General features: G+C 39.0%; 1 protein-coding gene across 1 annotated transcript in view; it reads right to left on the bottom strand.

Moving 5' to 3' along the window:
- The window catches only part of ANKFN1 (ankyrin repeat and fibronectin type III domain containing 1), a 233,172-nt gene extending 218,127 nt beyond the window's left edge, over positions 1-15,045 (bottom strand). The window contains exon 1 of the mRNA XM_063453345.1: positions 14,999-15,045. The gene's annotated coding sequence lies outside the window, so the exon portion shown is untranslated. The remainder of the gene's footprint in view (positions 1-14,998) is intronic.
- Between the last annotated feature and the right edge of the window lie 5,237 nt (positions 15,046-20,282).

The raw sequence follows: 20,282 nt of genomic DNA, 5'->3' as shown, positions 1-20,282 counted from the left end.
TAAAATTCTTTAATTATGTAAAAATATTACATAAATAAGCACATTGAATTTAAGTATATTCATATTTATTTATTTGAAGTCTACGTGTGTATTTATTATATTATTTATGTAATTATGTATATGGATATATATATATATATATATATATATATATATATATATATATATAATTATGTTCTAAGTGTATTTTGAGATATAAATATATATATACACACATACATACACACACAAGTGTAGTGGCACTCACCCTTTCAATGAATAAGTAAAAAACTGCCTTGGTGCAATCCCACGCTGGGTATGTAAAGCAAGAAGGAAAGAGATGCACTCTCAGGTATCGAGTTTTTTCTACAAAGACCTGAGAGTGCATCTCTTTCCTTCTTGCTCTCTCTCTATATATTATATATATATATCAAAATACAGTTATAATAAAATAACATATATGCCAATTTTTTTAAATATTTTATAACAATTTATACATGCATATATATATATATATATATATATATATATATATATATATATATATATATATATATATATATATATATATAATAAACAATATACAAGATCCAGCGCACTCTCCTATCTACTAAACAGCAACTTCTATGTTGACAGATTTTATTAGTTTGTAAAAGTTTTTTTTAAAAACACCTGATCTAGGCAAAGTTGCTGTTTAGTAGATAGGAGAGTGCGCTGGATCTTGTATATTGTTTATTGTATAATATGGCCCCCAGCAGCACCCCATTTAAGCAAGTTTAGGTGAGTGCAACCATCCCCCCATGTTATATATATATATATATATATATATATATATATACACACACACACACACACACACACACACACACACACACACACACACACACAAGATATATATATATACCTATTATTTATTTATTTATAACATATTTTACCAGGATGGATACATTTGAGATTTCTCTCTCTTCAAGTATGTCCTGGGTCTTTGTCCACAAAACATTGCATTGTTACAATAGGGTACAATATTACAAAAATACAATATACAAACTATATACATACACACATATATAAATGTAATACATAACAGTTAATAAGTATATTCAACCACGACAGGTGCATTCTGTGCTGAGGTATATTGCCATAGATCTCTTTAAAGATTTTAGATTGAATGAAGATTTGACTGTGTCCCTGAGGTTATTCCATAATTGCGGTGCTCTTTAGGAAAAGGAGGATCGAGACACTTTATTTTTATTTTTGTATTGCGGTATACTAAATATCGTGCTAATAATGGATCATATATATATACACGCACGCAGGGAGACTGCCTGACAGCCCAGGCAGTCCCTCTGTAGGCAGCACTATGGACCGCTATTTCAGAGCAATCACACAGCCGGCGGAGGCCTAATTTGCCGGTGGTGGACTATCTGGGCTGTCAGGCAGTCCCCCAGACCAGGAGCAACACAGATTGCCAGCGGGGGAACGGCGGTGATCAGGTAAGTTATAAGGACAGCTCATACTTGCCACGGACATACTATGTTCGTACACGGTCCTTAAGGACCGTTTTTTTGTCGGACGTACTAGATAAGGGGTTAAAGCAAGTAAATCCATATAACGATTCTATATCTTCAATAGCACTAATGGACATATTAAAGGCATTTGTTATGCATTACTTGAATCATACCTTTTATTTTAAGTAAAGATTTGATTGTTTTGAAGAGCTGGTGGACTGTTTCTTTAGCCTTAAAGGAATACTATAGTCACCTAAATTACTTTAGCTAAATAAAGCAGATTTAGTGTATAGATCATTCCCCTGCAATTTCACTGCTCAATTTACTGTAATTTAGGAGTTAAATCACTTTGTTTCTGTTTATGCGGCCCTAGCCACACCTCCCCTGGCTATGATTGACAGAGCCTGCATGAAAAAAATACTGGTTTCACTTTCAAACAGATGTAATTTACCTTAAATAATTGTATCTCTAAATTGAACTTTAATCACATACAGGAGGCTCTTGCAGGGTCTAGCAAGCTATTAACATAGCAGGGGATAAGAAAATCTTAATTAACCCCTTAAGGACCAAACTTCTGGAATAAAAGGGAATCATGACGTGTCACACACGTCATGTGTCCTTAAGGGGTTAAACAGAACTTGCAATAAAGAAAGCCTAAATAGGGCTCTCTTTACAGGAAGTGTTTATGGAAGGCTGTGCAAGTCACATGCAGGGAGGTGTGACTAGGGTTCATAAACAAAGGGATTTTACTCCTAAATGGCAGAGGATTGAGCAGTGAGGCTGCAGGGGCATGTTATATACACCAAAACTGCTTCATTAAGCTAAAGTTGTTCAGGTGACTATAGTGTCCCTTTAAACAAGGAGGAAACTGTCCACTTGTTCACACTGGAATGAGTATGAAATTCAACCGACGAGAAGAATACTAGTAATGTAATTTTTTTTACATACCACTAGGTGGGCTATAAACATTTCTCCTAAACCTTGGAGGTGATCATCAGTAAGTTTGTAAATAATGATCGGTTGAAGCATTGACACTTCCTACTGAGTACTGCAAAGAGGGAGGGTTTATACAATTCAGAGAAATTAAGTAATCACAGAGTAAAGCCTATCAATGTTATATTGTCAGTTGCTCCAGGATAAGTGTTAACACATCCACATATACTGTTCACCAGTAAGGTAATCAAACTGAAAGGGTTGACGGAGGAAGAGGAAGAGACTGGGCTACTACTGGTCCTGAGAAGAGCATGAGGTATTGGTACAGGGCTGGGGGGGGGGGGGGGGGGGGGAGGGGAGAATAGGCTACTGGTACCTTACAGGAGAGGGGATAATTGACTAGTAGACATGTGAGGGGTAGAATGGGCTACTGGGCAGAGGAGGGGGATGGTACAATACTGGAGACTAAATAAAGAATAATTGAGCCACATCACAAAGGATCTCAGTGAAGTGGTTTATTCCACCAGAGTGGAGCTGGAACACACACACACCAGCATTCTCACACACTCCACACAAATATATCCCATCATTCAAATCTATCAAAATATCAGAAGCCAGTCACTACTAGCAATACAAAGTCTAAACAGCACAACCTAGGTGGCACTGCAAAGTTTCAGTTCAATATGGAGCCGTCATTCCCAAAAAAGATACTCAGATAAAACAAAAATGTTTTTCCAATGGACCCATATTTTGGTTTCTAAATGAAAATAACCTATAAAAGCACCATGGTTACATGTGTGTGTATGCCTGTATTAAATGTATATTTTATCTTCGTACTGTTTTAGTGCTACAAATAAGGACATGTTGACTTAGGGTGAATACTGCAACTCTTTCTCCAAGATATATGACCCGTGCTTCAGCTGTTCCTTTGACTCCTGCCCTTGAAATTTAGGATGTTTCGAGCATTCTTTACCCTAATTATTTCAGTCAGAATCATGGAGCCAGCTTCCATTTCAGTCCCAATGTCTTCCAGGGTCAGGGGAATAAGGTCTGTGCAAGTTCCTTCACGCCTTGCATTTGCTACGATTGTTTATAAATAGGGGCAATGCCTTGTATCCCAAACAAAGGGGTATTTCATTACAAATAATCTCTAGAGGTAACGATCCATTGCAAATAGACAAGAGCTCATCCTTCCGAGGGACAGTTAGAGACTGGAAAGAATTGGAGTGTTTGACATGTTAACATCCTTGTTATGTCAGCGTGTGTACAAACAGGAGAGTCAGATTCTTTGTGAGTGGTTTGACTGAAACTGATGCGGAAAATTCCTGCAATGTCAAGCATGCACTTTGAGGTACATGCAAATTCCAAGTGAACTTGTCTGTTATTGCAACATTTAACAAATAAAGAGATATTGTGTCAGGCGCCATGCAAGGTAATTTGGCTATTAAAATTCTACAAGGTATAAAACTGAGATTAACTGATGTTTAAACTTTAATCTGGATTAAAGGCAGGAACAGAATATTGTATACTTTGGGCCGTTTCGATGCTCTCATGTTTCGAAGCAACATTCCCAAGTTTAAAGCAAGTAAATCCATATCACGATTCTATATCTTCAATAGCACAAATAGACAGATTAAAGACATTTGTTATGCACTACCTTCGCTACTTGAATCATACCTTTTATTTTATGTAAAGATTTAACTGTTTTGAAGAGCTGGTGGACGGACTGTTTCCTTTAGCCTTAAGCAAGGCTGAAAGTGTCCACTTGTTCACACTGGCATGAGTGTGTGAGTAAGTAAGACAAAGGCGATAATATATAGCATAAGTAGCTCTGCGGCTGTGTAAAAAAGAGTTTATCATTAATCTGTATCAGATGTGCAAATTTAATATACTCCCCTATGTCTGGCCACTACACACAAAACATTAGTTTAATGCTGTTCTCTCCAAGACTGTTTGCCTTGGCAGTTGATGATAGTGTAAGAGCGTCTCCTGACATTATCAGTCTATCACTGGCCATACATTGAGAGTAATATTAAGTACCAGTGAAAATCAGCTTATCACAGACACAACCTACAAAGATCACGCACAGTTCAGAAGTATTGCATGGACTCATCGCGTAGTAACACAAAACTCACTGTCACACTGGTAGAATGAGCACTTTGCATATTGCAGTTGTTTAAATTATTTATCTAATCCCAATGTACAACCACTTTTTAAGATTCAAGAAATTAACTATAAGTGAATTACACCGTGGTATACGACAAACTATATACTTCACTGTACTCCAGATGTGCTGAGGAGCCATAATAATGTTACATCTAGAAGGAATGCCCAATATAATCTCTAATGAAACATGACCATCAGTCTCGAGATATGCACACTTTTTAAACAGAATGCAATGCCATAGAATGTGATCCAAAGAAAACATACAACACAATCTGTGACCACTTCTCTCATTCCCAACCTCTGAAGAACACGAGTGTCCCTCCACTTCAACAATGGACAGCCAAAGTAGAGGACACCAGTTGTATGTCAGCTTTAAAGGAAAACCATAGTGTTAGGGATACAAACTTGTTTTCCTAACATTAACCCCCTAACGATGGAGGCAATTGTCCACATTCTGAACCAAAATGAAACCTTGAATTATATTGCTATAGGTGTGTTCAACCATAATTGAAGGGTTTTTCTTCAAATGCCACCATACATATAAAATATATATATTTTTAGAGCGCAGAAAGGACTTTCATTTAACATCCAATATGTATACCTAGAACAACATTATGTTTGAATAAAATCTTATAAAATGGTAATATATATATATATATAGCTTATGGTTATTACACACCCAGTGCAATTAATTACAAAAAACTCAACATAGATTCATCTATCAGTCCTGATTATTAAATACCAAACATGTTTAGGAACACTAACCCTATGCCAACCCCACCCTTACCCAATGCTTACAGTACCTCTAATCATAAGCCTACCCTAATCTTAGCATTATCCTTAACCTTTCACTATGCGTAACCCTAAAACAGTATTAACCCCTATCCAGCAATAACCATTACCTTACTCTAACACTGCAACTAATGCTAACTATAACCCTACCTTATTACCAAGTCTTCCCTACTCTTACCCCTAAATCTAAACCTAACCCTAACATGACCCTAACCCCACCACTAACCACAACCATAAGGTAACCAACTGCTAATATAAATTCTGATATAAGAAATGTGTTTTACAATTTAACACAGTGGTATGTTGCCACCATCTACAGGCTGTTTTCAGAATTACACTCATTGTAATTCTGAATGGAGTCCTGGTTCCTAGACCATTATATGGAGATCAGTGCTGGGAAACTGGCAAAGCCCAGCACCAGTCACAACCTACTAGGGACATTCTGGGAGGACCACCCCTGAGCAGCCTGCACAATTGCTCAGCTGCGGTTTTATCAACTGAGTTTATAGGGCTTCCAGCACTGCACAGAGCTTATTGGTCAGTCTGGGGCCACTAAGAATAGCCCTAACTGACCCCATTGATACCTGGGAATTAGTTATGTCAACAGGATTGATCACACCACAATTTCTATGTAGGCATCTAAATGGCTATTTAAAGAGCTTCTTCCAGTGCTGCAACACGCTCATCAAAAAGTCTGGGACAGCAAAACATAGCCCCAGAACACTCAATGGAGACCCAGGTATCCATACCTGGGGTTAGTGGCAAGAATGTAACCCTGCTCACACCACAATCTTTTAATACACATTTAAATGCATATCTAAAGAGATGTTTGATGTCCTGCCCCAGCAGACAGAGTGCAGCTATAGCTATCCATTGATACCTGGGGTTACCTGGTGTGAGCAAGGATTTAACTCTGCTCACTCCAAATATGCAAAACGTGTCACTACGCCCCAAATGCATTAAATCTTACTATAGTTAGAGCATGTCCTAACATCCTTAAGAGGTACAAGTGCAGCTGTTATAGTCCTAGTTAGGTACAGGAACCCCTCCCCCTTTTTGTCCCAAATAAAATAGAGACAATAAAGAGTTTTACTCTCTCAGCACCGTTCGCCTCTCTGCCTTCTAGCAACACCATCGAGTAGGCATGGCCTCTTCTGGCGATGGTCCAATCCAATGCTCCTCATGCAAAAGTGCCCCATGCACATCCAACCTTTCCCATAGGAAAAGGTTCCATGTCATGTGACCGAGTTACACTCTGTCAGTGCAGAAGATGTACCTCTAGTGGCTGTCAGCTGAGATAACCAATCTTTAAGATCTCAGCTAAATCAATGCTTTCATATAGCATTGGGAAGATATTGCGCATTTTCTCAATGGGTAACATTTAGCACCTCCATGCAGAGCGTGGAGACACTGAACAAAGACACAGGACTCTCTAGTGGCCGTCTGAGTGACTGTCACTAGAAGTTTAACTATGCACCAATGTAAGCATTGCCAAAGTACTGACATTGAAAAAGGCTACAGAGACAGGCTACAGGCACCAGAAAAACTACAATAAGCTGTAGTGGTTCTGGTGACTATAGTGTCCCTTTAAGAATCATATATTTCTCGTAAAATTAAACTATGCTAGTTTTAAAAAAAAACACAAAAAACTGGCTCCTAACTTTTTTAGCTGGCTCCTAGATTCCAAACAAATTTGTCAAGCCCTGCATTAGCAAACACTTGAACCTATATTATGCCTAAGTCTCTGAATTATAGGTAACCTAATGCCAGAGAGTGAGAGAATCTCTTCCCCCTTGTGCCCTTTTCTTTCTTTCTCCTTTCCTCCTACTTTACCCATCCCATATTTTCCAATTCCAAATTCTATCATATGTTTATCCTCTACTCAAGTCACTTCTTGCACCTCCTATACAATCATCTATTTGGAATTCATGCTTCTAATTAGGTCACTGAAAGTCTGCATAATCACAGTCTACACGTGCTCCTTATTGAATGTGCCCAATGCTATAATACCTTGCTAATGATCCTATTCATATTCCTGTTATTGAAAATGTGTCCTTGACATTATATTTTCTTTGATAAAATATATATTTAAATCAAAACTGTGTAAATTAAAAAAATATATATATTATTATTATGAAACGTGACTGAATTAAAACCAAGAAAAGGAGCGGAGTACATCTAACAGCGGCTGCTGCTGAGACTATACAAATGTCGACACAATCACAACATTATGATATTTTTTCCATTTTAGGTTCATTATAAAAACGATACATTATGTTAAGAATTCAAGCTTAAGCGATCACATTCGGAAGAATATTTCTCGACACATTAACAGAACCATTTTATCTTATCAAATTCAACAGGCAACACTACTTCAGAATTGATACTGTTTTGCACATTTCCAGAACAAGCACCACAAACACCACTCATAAATTGTTGAAGTTTGAAGGCAACATCACCATGCTTATTCCTGGTTGCCTGAAGTACAAATAAGCACTGTTACAGTAACATAATCGAATAAAAGACACAACTAATACAAATGTGCACTACACCCAAAAGGTCTGCTTTCAACATGCGCAAACAAACATGCATACATTTCAATGTCAATTTAGAACCCAGCAGGTTAATGTCTACCATAAATAACCGTCAAACTGTAATGTAATTGAAAATACTGTGATAATCGCAGTTTTGTGGTTGATAATGCAATTTCAACATATTGATTGCATGAGTCTTATTTTAAGTCAATAGTTTGTTCTAAATTTAGTGGCATTAACAGTGGGGGGAAAAAGTTCTGACATTTTGGATTGCGATTGTGATGAAAACACGAACGATTTTGTCCCAAGTTCTAAAAATGTTATTGATGGAATACCAGCGGTAGATTGTGATAGAGGGCTTTGTGTTTTAATTCATAAAACAGAGAGCTGAAGCAGCTCAGAGAGGGTTGATGATTTTAAGCATTCGTTGATCTCCAGGGCACCCTGGGAAAATACCTGTCACTTGCTAAGCAGGCTTCCACTGATAGGACTGACCTGTTAGAGATTGTCTGTTATGTGACAGTCAGTCATGCAGCAAACCCAGGACCCATCCTAATAACCCACCCCTTTCCCATCTTTTAATATCCTTCGTTTTGGTGGTATATAATGTGGTAATGGTTACCTAGCAACATGATTTAATGAATGGCGTGCTTAGCACTGTAATTCCCTGAATTCTAAACTCACAGACTCTTGTCTTTACTATTGCAAGCTCCACAGACGTTCGATGACACAAATTGAAAGCTCATTACAGCCCAAGGTTTAGAAAATTGATCCTTGGCGTGTTTCAGGTAGAACAATTATTCAGGAAATGATTATTCAGGCAATTTAAGAGGGAAACTAGTCCTCAAAAATGTGTGACTCCTTACAAAATACATCTAATACAAGACAAGTATGTCTTTTTTTCAGAGGGTCAATTGGGGATCCTACAACAAATGCATTTGTTCACATTTTCTGCCGCCAGTACACGAGAATAGCCTTCATATGTACAGATTATGTCGCAGGAAGAGATACTTGCAGCCTATGCACCAGGCTTCAGATCTATAACATACACGGATATATTGATCCATTATAATAAACACAAGTCAAAATTTACACACAAACACCTTCTCTGATCAGTATTTCACTCTACACTTCGGTATTGTCATTTTCAACATTTCAAATAAGCAAACAGCTACACATTACTTTGGGGTAGTAGGTGATGATATGAATCTTTAATTTATTGCCTATTAATAGCTGTTAATATTATTGAATAAACAAGTTTGACCAAGAAGATTACAGTATTTAAGAAGATAAGCTAATTTATAAAAAAAATTTAATGATACACTCCTATACCACTTTGCTGCTTGGCTTCCCTACTTCCTCTCCTCTAATATTCCATCCCTAATTCTTGGGGACATCAACATTCCCATTAAGCAGCCATGTAGCTGACAATACCCTTCATCTTATGTTCTCTCATCAAGGGACAATCTCTAATCTCTGCAACACTCCATTTCCTCTCTCAGATCACCACCTCTCATCATTTGCTCTCAATAGCACCGTAACCAGTGGTGTATTTAAGATTTGTGCTGCCCTACGCAGATCTGTGCTCGGGTAACCCCCCTAATTTAAATTTTCCCCACCCCTTCCTGTCAAGGCCGCACTTCGACTGAGCGTCTGTCAGTGAGTGTGTGTCTGTCAGTGAGTGAGCGTCTCTCAGTGAGTGAGCGTCTGTCTGTCACTCACTGACAGACACACACACATTCTCATATACACTGACAAACAATGACATACACACACACACTCACTGATTTGACACACTGATAGACAGACACACACTATTACCTGGACACACACTGACAGACGCACACACATTCACTGACCGACACACACAATCAATCTCAATGAACTCCTTGTCTTTCCTCCTCCTAATACTTATTCTCCTCCTTCACTCCCCCTTCAAGTTAGTGGTACCCACATCATTCTATCCTTGCAAGCGCGCTGTCTTGGCGTTATACTTGATTCTGGCCTCACATTTGAGCCTCGCTTCCGGTCTGTTACCAAATCCTGTAGATTCCACCTTAAAAACATAGCCCGCATCCACCCCAAGATGCTACCAAGGAGCTTGTCCATGCTCTAGTAATCTCTTGCATGGATTATTGTAACCCTCTCCTAATTGGTCTTCCCAAAAGTCGTATTGCCCTGCTACACTCTGTAATGAATGCTGCAGCTAGACTAATTTTCCTCTCCTGTCGCTCCTCTCACACCTCTCCCCTCTGTCAGTCCTTACATTGGTTTCCTGTATCCTATAAGAGTCAATTCAAGGTACTAATCCACACCTATAAAGCACTGACCAATTCTAGCCCCTCCTATATCTCTTCACTGATCCGCAGGTATGCCCTTTCTTGGTCTCTATGCTCTGCCCGTGATCTTCTCCTGTCTGCTGCTCACAACCGTACGGCCAACACACGCTTCCAGGACATCTCATGTGTGGCTCCTTTCCTATGGAATAGCCTGCCTACGACCATCAAGCTCTCCCCTAGTCTTCAATCATTTCAAAAGTGCCTCAAAATCCATCTCTTTAGGAAAGCTTAGGGCCTCCCAGAGTAACATCTACCTCACATACCTGTCCCTTGCCTTCTCCTAAAGGGCAGCACTCTATTCTCTCCTCCAGTTCTGCTTCACTCCACCTTGTTTGATTGTTATTTCCTGTCCTGTTGGGTTTTACACCCCACCTCCTATAGACTGTAAGCTCGTTTGAGCAGGGCCCTCTTCAACCTATTGTTCCTGTAAGTTTTTGGAATTGTCTCATTTATTGTTAAATCTCCCTTTTTGATAATATTGTAAAGCGCTACAGAATATGCCCGGCGCTATATAAATCCACGTAATAATATTAATAATAATACAACCGACATTACTGTAAGTTTTATTACTGTGGAGCATCGGGTTTCTTTCACAAATTGCAATTTACTGTGAGTTACAGAGCTCTATATTACACATAAAGTACTACCTGTTCTTTTATTGTAAATCAGTTGCTGGAAACACTTCCCCCATTGGCCAAGTGATATATAGGATTAAATGCATATACATTGAAATGATGGAAAAAAAGTGACACAGACTTACTAATTAGATAATGTCACATGAATCATTACCTGAACTCACACTGCAGGTCAATAAATAACTGTAGAATGCAGACATACAGCTTTATTAAACACCCATTGACAACGCTGTTATAGTTGTGTGGACCTCTGGGCAATGGCACTGGGGTCAGGAGCGACAATAATCTGGTTTCAAAAACAAATTGGGATGGATGGGGTGGGGGGTTGGAAACAAAAATTCACATCAACAAATATAAAAAAAAAAAGTGATTTAAAGAAGAGAATACAGCCAACCCTATCTGCAGGATTACATTTAGAAATAAATACGGATATGTTTATATCTATCTAAATGCACAAGCTCCCTATGTGACTTTTTTCAGAGCCACTTTCTCACTAGTGCAAGTAGTCAAACAGCCAGCCATGTGGCTACAGCTGGAAATATAGTAAAGAATGCAGACACGGTTAAGAGGTGAACATGTTGAGCAGCCCTGATATAGAAAGAGTGGATATTTCCTTATCTGTGGTAGGGAGACAGGCATATTTGAAAGCATGTTGATCTTGAAAGAGGATGATATATAGGAGAAGAATATAGTGCCATGTTGCATTTCAAACACCTACAAATGTAAAGACGCCACGTGGCTACAGTGTGCATGTGATCAGCAATACTGGATGACCAAAGAACTGAAAAGCATTGCTTGGTTTTACAGCAGAACCTCTAGATCAGCTGTGGCATGCAGATTTTGTAGTGAGCTCCTCCCCCTCCGCAATGATCTGATTCAATACTTCTCATAAAGAAGCATGGGGGACCGAATGTGCATGCACGGGCGCATTTAATCTTCCCCATATGCAAGCATTGAATTCATACTTTCCTATGGAAGCTTTTTGCACTGGTAGCACCTCTAAGTGGCAGTCAGTGTAATCCTGCAAGTGTTAATATTTTACATTGCAGGGTTAAATTGACAGGGCCACTGCACCAAGATCATTTAATTTAGATAAAGTATTCCCGGTGATTATAGTGTGGCTTTAATCAGTATAAATTCTGATTATCAACACATTAGACCTCCAGCAGTAGGGCATTGTATGATAATGCACTACCGTCCATCTCCCTCCACAGTTCAGGCATAGGCTACTTTCGGCACTCCAGATGTTTTGGACTACACCTCCCATGATGCTTTGCCAGCAATATGGGTGTAAGAGCATTATGGGGGATGTAGTCCACAACATCTGGAGTGTTTTATATGAGAAATTGTATAATTGGGCTACTATCTCCCATTAAAAGCGGTGACAGCTAAATGTGAGTCTGTATAATATATGGGAGACAATCACTTTGTACATTCTTACAGTCCTGAATATGTCAGACAGGTGACTCAAAATATTCCGCTATTGCAGAATCAGGCAGCGGCGCTCTCAGCCAGTTAGTGAATTCCCATTCCTAAAACTGGCTTGAAAAAAAAATGTATGTTTCTTTTCAAGTAAGTTTTATGAATGGGGATTCACTGATTGGCTGAGAGTATCAGCTGACCGCTCTCATCGGTGCCACTGCCAAATTCTGCAAGAACCTTCCAGTTTAAAGATTTTTTTTAAAAAATGTAAGGGCAGAGACTGGGAGATTTGTCGCTAGAACAGACTAAGGTGAGGCAGCGCCTGAGACCTCTTGACACCATAACAACTTCATTTAGATTAAGTGGTTATAATGCCTGGCGTGTTCCTTTAAATTTAGAATTCTCACTTTAGTAAATAACGCTGTCAATGTTGGGCCCTGTGTGATATGAGACAGGTAGTAACCAAATACACTCAAGTAACATGCAACTGTATTCAAAATCACATGGTCCTCATACAAAAATATATACTGCAAAAATGTCTAACCACAACATGAGATACATAGAAGCATAGCAAATAGAGCGATGACTTATAAAACTGTCGGCAAGCATTCCATTGGTGACAAATATTTTTCTGAATCTTGCCCAAAATCCAAACATCAATTTGATGTTGACCTGACATGCCACATGAAGGCATATGGCCTAAATATTCCAGCATGACGTCTTGTTCATAGGGTATTACTTGAAATAAGTCTCACATGCTTGCTTTATTTATCTGTGAATGAGAACTGTGTCTTTCTATACAAACAATGGTTATTTGGGACATATATTTCTAATAAAGAATGTTTTGTCTATGTTTAAATGGTGTATAGTTTCCTATTTACTTAACCATTTAAATGCATCTGCAACTCATACGAACAGCTACTAATAGCAGAACAATATTTGGTAATTTGCTAGGAGTGCGAGTGAAAATGAGGATTGAAAAACAAATTCTGCATTCGCGTGTACAACCAGCGATGAAAAAGCATTGAGCACAGTGGAATATCCTTAGGGAACACACAGCAGGGGACCTAGCTATGCGACCCCATCATGCTCCAAAAAACACAGAAATAAATGCCATGTTACTTCCGTCTCTCTGAGTGAGTTGGGAGCTATGACACCTTGGGAACATCTCAGATGAGCTGACCATAAGGCAATTTAAATGAATCCCTTTAACAGCCCAGAGCACAGATAATATTTAGTGAATTACTAAATGTTGAGATCAAATCTAATACCGGTCCACATAGCATGAACGGTTAAGATCCAAACATAGTAACATGAGAATTCCTTTTTCACTCTGAGAATCTGCCAATTCACTCTGGAATGTATAAAAAAAAGCAAAATTACACATTCACATGAGATGCTCCATTCATCAAGAGAGTTTGGGGATACCCCTACTCATCTGAATAATGTACACAGAGATAGTCTGCATAATTTATTCAATTCTGCCCATCCAGTATGAGAATATTAGAATCTGCACATTAGAACCAGAGGACCAGTCTCCACCCGAAAAAGGTGGGAAACATCCCATTTACCAGAAAATGATCTGCTCTCTTTCCCTTAAATCACAACAATCTGCCATTTACCTGGGATACTTGAGAATCTGCTCATTTGTCTGAAGAACCTAAAGTTCTGCAGATTTGCTTGTAGAACTTGACAATCTGATCATTCATCTTGATAAGTGATAATCTGCCTATTCAGGCTAAAACTAGGGTAAAGATATCAGTCACTCCAGGTCAAACTGTGGGAGTTCCTAGTTATGCTAAACACTGATAACCACAAACACAATGTTTACTCTCAATGCCGAACCACTAACATGATTTATTTCTTGCGTGCCAGATCCTACAACCTTATTTCATTCGTGAGGACAAAAAACCCTTAATAACAAATTGGAACAAATGTTGCCACAAGATGCAGCACAAATAACCAACTGCAGATATTGGGAAAAAGAACACAAGACAATTAACGTAAATAATTAATAGGAGAGGTGGTTAATATATGTGACTTAGAATTGCAAATCTCAAATACTTCCTGTTGCCATAGGCAGCATGACATAAATGGTGTCATTTATGAGGTTAGCGCACACATTGTTTTATACATCAGCTGTTTGTTTTTTTATGGAGATCAGAGGGATTGTGACTTGTTTGGCAAATTGATGCACCACACTGAATCCCAACTGGGTTAAAGCTACATTTAAATGATTTAACACTTTGAGGCAGGGAGGACTACTCAATACGTGGATGAATCTTTACATACACAAGAGATTAGTTTTACGGTCTTAACCATCACGATGCCAACTTTGTAAAAACAATTCCATTGCACATAAGCCAATATCATTTCTATACCCATTGAAGCGCTAAAAAGGATGGTGCATAGTCAAAGTAGCTCCATTCCGCCGCTGGTACACTAAATGTTAGACTTTGGACAATCTGTAAATTAAACCTAGGTTATATACAAGAACTTTCACCAAACCAAATTAATGATCAGCAGAATATTTTAAAAGGAAAATGTAATTATTTTTACACTAACGGGATAGTAAACCCGTTATTCTAGTTAGTTTCCAACATTAAAACAGATAATACATTTTAATTCATGGTAACATTATTTGCCTCACAGCATTTGATTGAACAGTTGTCCATCAATCAATTACTCACTTGTTTCGATGTGAATGTAATCAGGCTGCAGGTGTGTAGGATTCAAGTCAAGGGTTTTTTTTTCCTCCAAGTTACAGCGTCTCGGTGTCCATATATTCCAACCACGAGCTAATTTCCTCTTTAGCGTGCTGTGTGAATAATAAGACAGCTTACTGAATACAAGCACCAAAGAGCTTCACTGGAAATGCAACATGCAATACAGCACTGTTATTAAATGAATCAACGGCAAATCCCAGAGTTCAATAGACTGGCAACCTGTTACAATGAGAGCATGCCATGCTTCCCAGGAGTGGCTACCTCCTGTGTAACAATGCTGGCCAGGTCAGCGCACAAGCAAAGCTGCAGATGGTAAGGAAAATAAATGAATAATGTGCTTAAATGTCAAGCCGCCTGCTTTTTACAACATTAACCCAGCCATCTCCAAGTAATTACTTATAAAGGAGCATCAATGCGATGAGGAGTGAATGAACCATCCCAGCACTGTATACTGCGCTTAGTCCAGCAACGCATGCTTGCAGCTGATGCTCTGCACATGAATTCAGGGCTGAATGGTTCGCAGAGCTCTCTGCTATGATCATAGCAACGCAGACAGCAACCATATTTACTGCTGTGGGACATCGGCAAGATCATCAGAGAGTACGGAATGAGATTAGATTGTAGAAGAACGAGGAACACCAGTCAGATTATTTTACTTGCGGGAGAAATGGAATTAAAAAAAATTGATTGAAAGGTTAATGTTTGAACTTAAAATGTTAATGCCAATTTTAAATACAGCATTGAAAAAATCTGGTTTTCAAATAGACATTTACCAGCATATAAATATATGTTTGGAATATTACATACTAAGAAGAAATATCTTGATCACGCTGAGTTGGTGTTCCTGTCTCACAATTTAACCTCTACACCTGCACACCATAAAAAAAACCAAAACAGGTGCCTCTTGTAAGTCAGAGCATGAGGGTGTTAGCTGTGGGGTACAGAGTTTTTATTTAGTCATTTTTGTAACAACCCCTCATCAATCAAGATGCCTAATTTTGGCAGCTGGAATATATCAAATGTTATAAAAATCGTATGACAAATGTTAGTTAACTAATTTACTAAATACAAAAACAACAATAAAAATTGCTGCATTTACTCATAAATGCCCCAAAAACATTCCTCTACATATTAGAAATGTGCAATAAAGAAACCACTTTAGAATGTCCTAGATCAGAAGTTTAGAGCTTAGAGCATCACTAGGTACCCAGCAACCAGTTTGTTTTCCTTCTATCCTCCCTACAGGTTTTGCTAGTGATTGTTAACTCTTTAAACCCATACAAGTCAGGACTGCACAGTAAATATGTCCATCCAATGATGGATTAGGGAGGAGGCGTGAATGTGACATAATGCATACTATTTTTGTATAGACCAAACAATTTTTTGCTTTGTATTTGTCTTGACCGCCCATCATTTTGACTTAATGAGGTTAAACTTTGCATTGCTTTGCGACATGTTGCTTTCCTTTCTATTACGTCAATATTTAAAATTATAGCAAAATACTGCAGATATAACTGGGACCTGAATGGTGTGTGGCTGGAGATCTCTGTGCAGTTTGATTAGTAAAATACTCGATCAGTTTAAATCTGTTTACGGAACACAAGCAGCCTGAAACCGTGAGCTGAAACACCTGCAGTTTATCCAATATCTGGGATCTGTCAAATGCAATTAAATGGCTCACAAGACTCAAAAGAATCTAGCTGCAGGGGAAAAAAATCACTTTGATTTCACTGCAACTCCTTCTGGAGAAATCATTTTAATCTTTCCTTTCCAAATGCTTTGCGCAGCATGTTTAGTGTCCCTGGTGAGAGACCGTTTAATCTCAGTAACACAGTTGTACATCCCCGGGTATCTTAAAGTGGCTCTGTCCCCTAAAACTTACCGTTCTCTTTTTTGTTTCCTCTTGTTTTCCATTTTTCCCAATCAGTTCTGATTTTCTTAATTTCTGATCAATTTCTCTTTAAAACATAAGATAAAGTAGGGACTACTTTGTCTTATGTATTTTTTATACGCTTGACTAAAGGGTGGAGCTTAACCAATCTCCACTTCCATTGTCACAGAAAATTCTCCCACACTGCTCATCTATCATCCTTCCTTTGTTGCCTCCGCTGAGATCTTAGTGTGTCATTTCTACTGATAGTAGACTTGGGTTATTCGTCGATTCAACCGAAAGACGAATGAAACGAAAGCCAAAGTGCTCATTGGATGAAATTTCATGCAATTCATTCGTTTTAGTTACAAGGGGGCAGCTACCAGCCCAGTAATATTACTATTACAATATTGCTCTAACAGGTAAATCAAATCTCAAAGCCAGTCAGAGCGCTCTGAGACAAATTGCACTTGCCATGCAAGCTCAGTCCGCTTGGAGCCCTAGCTGGGGTGAAGATGGATTTTTTTTTTTTTTTTGTGATTGGGTCCTTTTTAAAAAAAAATATATATATTTTAATATTTCAACATGACTTTATGGATTTTTATTTACCCTTTAAATAAGACATTTAATAGTAAGTATAATTGATGAGATAGGGTTGTTCAGGTCTTTTTGGGAGGGGGTAGGTTGTGGCTAGAGGCTGGGGGGAGGGAGGGTGGAGAATAATTTTTCATTATTAGCTCCCACCCACCACTAATGGGGGAAGGGGGAGACTTTGGGACTCCCTCTTTTAGTTTAATAGACCCCACTCACCGGGCACAGGTTGGACACTAGATTCCTCCAGTTAATTATTTTATTAGGTGTCCCATCACGTGCCACTTTCACCTTTACTGGATGAGCGAATGAGCAGCAAAAGCTGCAAGATGCAACCGCAGCTAGCATCGGAATTGCATTTGTGCGAATGAAATTCCAAAATGTATTTTTGTTTAAATTTTTAGGTTTGACAAATAAATAATTTGGCTGAAATACGGTCCTATTGAATCTAAAAATGTTTTCCCATCCAAATGTATTAGGAGGAAACAACGATTATGGTGGCGGCCAAGGCTAACTGATATGTGCACAAAGATCATACGCAGGTCGGAGAAGGCAGTGACGTTAAAGGGACACTATAGGCACCCAGACCACTTCAGCTCATTGAGTGAGAGTACACCTGGGGGCCTTCTGGCATTTAGATGAAGTTGTTATGGTGCCCCAAATGCTCCTTAAAGAACAAAAAATACCAAATACCTCTGGGACTACATCAGGCAAGGAAACAGTGGATGCATGATACCTATGCACAGCTTCTTTGTAATCCTTCTCCATCTTGTGTTACCTCATGTTGTTTTAATCATGCCACATTTACTTTAGACATTTAAAGCAAGAAGTGGTGGTTATTTTGCTTAGAAGTGTCCCTTTAGCTGTCAGGGTTTAGAATTCACACGGGGAAAGGGGTCTGGAAACCTACAACATAATATAATGCAAATTATTTAAGCATATGATCTGCTGCATTCCTACACAAGAGTCTTCATTCAATAAGTACACGTCCTCTAAGACCCAAATATTTCCTCTCCCTATGTCTCTTTTTCATAGGAGTTCAGAATGTTCAGTGTTTATGAATAACACAGACAGGGCCGCCATCAGTTGTCACGGGCCCGGCGACCCTGGGGGGCCATCAGGGGGTGACAACCATGACCGCCCGGGCCCCACGTGTAGCGGTGGAACTGCCGCCAGTGCAGTTGCACCGGGGCCCGCACGCTGATGGGGCCTAACGGGTGGCCTGCGCACTTCGGGCCACCCGATGGGCCCTATATATTCAGGTGCCCGGTCAGTGCTGTGGCCGTGTAATAGCGCGACCGGGCCCCTTTAAAAAAAAATAAAAAAAACGCAGCCGCAGCGCAAGTGCTGCTGGGAGGAAGTGGTCACTTACTCCCAGCTCACTCTGCGCGGGAGTAACGCCAGTGAAGAGGGAGAGCCGCGACGACTCCCATAAGCTCAAGCCACCCTCCTGCAAAGAAAAGGTAAGAAACATGAGGGTGGCTGAAAAATATGCTCTGTATGCATGTCTGTCTGTCTGTCTGTCTGTCTGTCTGTCTGTCTGTCTGTCTGTCTGTCTGTGTATGTGTATATATATATATATATAGCTGTATGTCAGTATTAAAGTATGTCTGTATGTATGACTGTATGCCATTATGTATGGATGTCAGTGTCTGTATGAATGTATATATGTCTGTATGTATGTCGGTGTGTATGTATGTATGTTAGTATGTGTCTGTTATGCCTGTGTGTGTATGTCTCAGTATGTGTGTGTGTATGTCTATTTCAGTATATGTATCTGTGTGTGTGTGTATTCCTGTGCGTGGGATTTGGAGGCGGACCCTGTGGGTGGGATTGGAGGCGGGCCCAGACCCAGACCCTGAGCTCAGTTAGGGGCCCCAAAATTTCTGGTGGCAGCCCTGAACACAGAGCTCCACAGCAATAAAAATCCACAATAATATGAGTTGTATGTTGTATATTAAAACAGGCCTAAATATGGTGCATAACAAAAAATTTTTAATATACATTAAATCCTACGAGCAAAGTCACAATGAAAGTGCTTCAACACCTATAATCCTTGTAAACATACTCACAATAAAAATGGATTATTTTCTCACAATATATTCATAAGGATTATAGGTATTGAAGCACTTTCATTGTGAGTTTGCTTATAAGGATCGTATATTCTACACAATTTGTTTTTGTGCACAATATTGACGCCTTTATATTTATTTAGTTTTTTTTTTATTTAAGCTACTTTTACAGAGCCAGCAGCCCCTGCTTAGGAGCTTCAGCTAGCTCTCATGAGCTAGGTTCTGCACTGCTGGAGAATATTAGCTCAGACAGAGAACTTCAAACTTTCTTTAAAAAACAAAACAAAAAAAAAAAACTGATGCTACTCCAATGTCCTCCTCTTGGAAAAAAGATATATATCCTCCCAGCAGAGGTGGTTAAGCAATACTGTATAAGAATTGGACAAAGATGAAAATAATAACAAGCAATTTGTAACCACATGTATGATCATTAGCCATGAATAAAATGACTGCAATGAAATCTATAATAAAACATATAGCAATAATGTGAGCAGAATCTCTTGTCCAAATTATATTTTTTTTGTGTAAAACCTCACAGATGTGTCCCAGTATGTGACCCCTGCAGAGCACTTCCCGGAACCAGCGAGCATTTGCGTCGGTTTTGGCAAATAAAGGGCATGAGTGGGAGCTGAGGGGCAGTTAAAGGAGTTACACACTGTGCTAATCATGGGTGTTGACAGAAGCCAATGATTACAATTGTACAAATGCCACAAGC

This window comes from Pelobates fuscus, chromosome 5 (genome assembly GCF_036172605.1).
Source record: "Pelobates fuscus isolate aPelFus1 chromosome 5, aPelFus1.pri, whole genome shotgun sequence".
Taxonomy (NCBI): domain Eukaryota; kingdom Metazoa; phylum Chordata; class Amphibia; order Anura; family Pelobatidae; genus Pelobates; species Pelobates fuscus.
The sequence above is the reverse complement of the archived record's forward strand: the minus strand, read 5'-3'. Positions and strand labels throughout refer to the sequence as shown.